This window comes from Pantherophis guttatus, chromosome 4 (assembly GCF_059756535.1).
Source record: "Pantherophis guttatus breed Tessera chromosome 4, ASM5975653v1, whole genome shotgun sequence".
Taxonomy (NCBI): domain Eukaryota; kingdom Metazoa; phylum Chordata; class Lepidosauria; order Squamata; family Colubridae; genus Pantherophis; species Pantherophis guttatus.
Genome location: NC_142066.1, coordinates 68882308 through 68886096, shown reverse-complemented (window position 1 = coordinate 68886096; position 3789 = coordinate 68882308). Strand labels below are relative to the sequence as shown.

Below are 3789 nucleotides of genomic sequence, written 5' to 3'. Positions count from 1 at the left end.
CGCCGTTTTGAAACATCCATTTATTTAAGGTCCCCATTTTATTTGCTCCTCCACAACGAGTGGGGTTAGTACTATCTATTTTATCTCTAATTAAATTAAAATCCCCAGCCACAATTACTTTCCCTACACTTTCGATTTCCAAAATTTTAGTTATTTTTTCAAGAAATTCTTTTTGCTTCTCATTTGGTAAATATAAATTAACCAGTGTCACTTTTTCCTCGTTAATATTTCCCACAATTATTACATATCTTCCTTCTTCATCCACAATTACTTGTTCTTTTTCAAAATATACCCTATCTGATATCAATGTAGCAACTCCTCTAGCTTTTGAAGTTCCAAAAGATTTTTCATAAATTTGCATACCCGTTATATACATTTTATTTGAGTCTTCAGATTTCTGATGGGTTTCTTGCAAAAATAATATATCTGGTAAATCTCTTTTAATTTTAAGTTCCAATCGTCTTCTCTTGATCTGATTCCCTGTACCCTTCACATTCCATGTCATTATTTTTATTAAACCCATTTAAACTGTAACTTTTTTAATCCTTTCCCCTCCTCTTCCTTTCTGTGCCCAGATCCCAGCACCAATCTCCCACATTCCAAACAACATTCAACATAGAAGAAAAAATAAAATAAAAAAAAAAACAAAAAAGGACAAAAAAAACATCAAACATTGAATAACAAACAATCTTCGTCCCCCACATCCTCAATTGGTTTCCGCCTCTATAAAGAGAGTGGGGGAGAGGGGACGTGTCAATGGTCGAGTCACTTCTTTCGGGTAGTCTGCTTAAATTCATCTCTCAGAGAAAAGGTGGTAACTTCTCCCCGCACTCAGCTTCCTGCAATTCTTTTTCAAAATCCTTGAATTTCTTATCCGCTCCATCTCCCATTATATCATCATGACTTTTCTTTTGTTCAACCATCGCAGGTGAGATTTCCTTCCGCTTTAGTCCTTTAGGATCTTGTCCTCCAGCAGCCCCTTTTTCTTCTGGTGTTGATGTTTTTGCATATGTTCCACCCATCTTGAGCATTTGATCTTTTATCTCTGTTACGTCCTCATACTTTACAATCAATCCAAGTTCATGTAAGTATAACACTGCATCTGTTTCCAAAGTAATTATTTGCATTCTTCCTTTATAAAAAAAATTTAGTTGCTGTGGCGGTCTCCAGTTATATTTAATTCCATTGTCTCTCAGAACCTTTGTGATTGGTTTCAAAAAAAATCTCCACGCCCTTTCTTCTCTTGATATATCCGGAAAGACTTGAATAATTTTCTCCTCAAATTTCAAAGCTTCACCCATCTCTCTCACTTTCACCATCACTTCCAATTTGTCACTAAGATTTGCAAATCTGACAAGTACATTTCTATTTAAGCCGTTTTGTCTTTTAAATCCAATTCTAAAAACACTTGCCAGATTTGTTGCTGTAAATGTGATTTGTGTATCCAAGTCATTGAGCCATTTTAAAACTCGTTGTTTCAAATTGTCCACTTTTTCTTCTTGAATTCCACGAATAACCAAATTATATTTCCTCGCTTCTTCTTCCAAAAGACAATTTTTTTATCTTGTTGTTCATTTTTAAAAAAGATTTCTCCAATTTGCCGATCTATCTTTGCATCATGTGTATGAATCTGCTCAATTTCATCTTTAATTATTGTCATTTCTGCTGTTTGCTTTGCAAAATTTTCATTCATTTCTTGCTTCATTCTTTTAATTTCCAATGTCATATTATCCATACTATCTGACAGTCCTGATATCTTTTCACTAATTTTGGTTAAGGCCACAGCAACTTGTTGCATTTCTAAAGATTGTTGGGTCGCCATTTTTAATAAGTTTTAATTATCCACTTTTGCCAAGAGGGTCTGTAATAAAGATTAAGGGACAGCAATCCAATATTGAAGCTGAGACAGCTTATTATTGCACTCAAAAGGGCCAGCAATAAAAGTTTATAGTTCTCAATTCAGCTTACATAATTTCCCTAAAAAAAAAAAAAAAAAAGCTAACATCCGTTGGAAGGCACTGCCCAGAAATGCGTTTTGCCGCTTCAACTCAGGCACTTTCACAAACAAAAGATCAACTTAAAGTTCACATATTCTTTCAAGAGAGAGAAAAAAAAACCCCTTCCACCAGTCTTTTCATGTTCCGTGCCTTTATCCCACAGCAAAAACAAACACAGATCGCAGTAATAATGAGAACAAAGACAGCTATTTACTCCAAATATGCAATCGCGACTGCCTATCTGGTCACCCCTCACTCCTTCCACTTTCCCACGCTATGAAAAGCTTCAAAATTTGAGTCGTTCAGGGTGACCTTCCGATTTCAAAGTCAGTCTGCTGGGCCAGTAGCTCTGCCGATACAATTTATAAAATTTTGGTCCTTATCAGTGCATTTCAAACACTTTAATCCACATTTATCTTTCGTAAAATGCCCTGCGATGTGGAGAAAACGTCCTCACACCACCACGGCCATAACCACGCCATAACACTTTGGACACCTAGAAAACACACTGTTCAATATAAAAATGGAATTTGTGATATAAAACAATGAAAAATATTTATGCAAGATAAACTGTTTTTTTGTTGGGACACCCATTAAGGACAGCTCTGCCCCCAGCACTGTTGGCATTTAGATTCTAGATAAGCATGGCATTGTATTAATGTGATTTTTATGTAAATACTTTAATGAATAAATATGTTTCTCTTCTCTCACTTAGTTTAACAATAATATTTAAAATTATCTTTAACAATATAAAAAAAGTTTTTATTATGTAGAAATTTGTGTTTCAGTTTTATGTTGATTTACCTGGAATAATACCATTAAACAAAATGCAATTTACAATGTAGAATTAGGCTGCAATGTTCAAGATGTATCTCATTTTGCATCTCAGCATTCTGTATCACAAGTGTACAAGGCTGGCCAGTGTTGTTTTACTATTATTAAGGTTTGACACTACCCTCAATGGAGAGGTGTTGATGAAGATAATAAAATTAGTTGAGAGATAAATTAACCTTTTTGATTAGAGAAACATAATATCTATATTATGGCTGATTGGAAATCCCTTATACACTTTTTTGCATAAAACAAAAAAATGCACTTATGATATGTGGTTTTGGCGATTGGAAAAACCCTGGATAATAAGAAAGTGTGAGTTTTCTTTTGTAATCATAGAATAAGAGATATTTTGTAGTTGTACTTATGTTTGTTGCATTGGTGGAAGGAACCAGAAATAAAGCCAGGATTTAGGTGTCATGGTAGACCACTGCTTAAATATTTATTTATTTATTTATTTATTAAATTTATATACCGCCCTATTCCTAAGGGACTCAGGGTGGTGAACAGCGAACGATAAAAATACATGTAATACAAACATTAATAATAAAAAACCAATTAAAATATACTAAACATTCTGGTCCTAGATAATTCAAGACATCCTAGTTTAAAATAAAATCAAAAAGCAATATAAAGGGAAAGTTAGGCCAGGCCGGCCTGCTGAAACAGGAATGTTTTGAGGACACGGCGGAAAGTGCGCAGATCCGGAATCTTCTGTATCTCTGGGGGGAGCTCGTTCCAGATGGTGGGTGCCCTCACAGAAAAGGCTCTCCCCCTGGGGGCCGCCAGTCGACATTGTTTGGCTGACGGCACCCTGAGAAGCCCCTCTCTATGGGAGCGTACTGGGCGGTGAGAGGCTATTGGTGGCAGAAGGTGGTCTCGTAAGTACCCCGGTCCTAAGCCATGGAGCGCTCTAAAGGTGGTAACTAAGACCTTGAAGCGCACCCGGAAGACCACAGGG

The 3789-nt window shown here is 35.9% G+C and overlaps 1 pseudogene; it reads right to left on the bottom strand.

Moving 5' to 3' along the window:
- Nucleotides 1-800: 800 nt before the first annotated feature.
- Nucleotides 801-1822, bottom strand: LOC148114149 (uncharacterized; annotated as a pseudogene).
- Between the last annotated feature and the right edge of the window lie 1967 nt (nucleotides 1823-3789).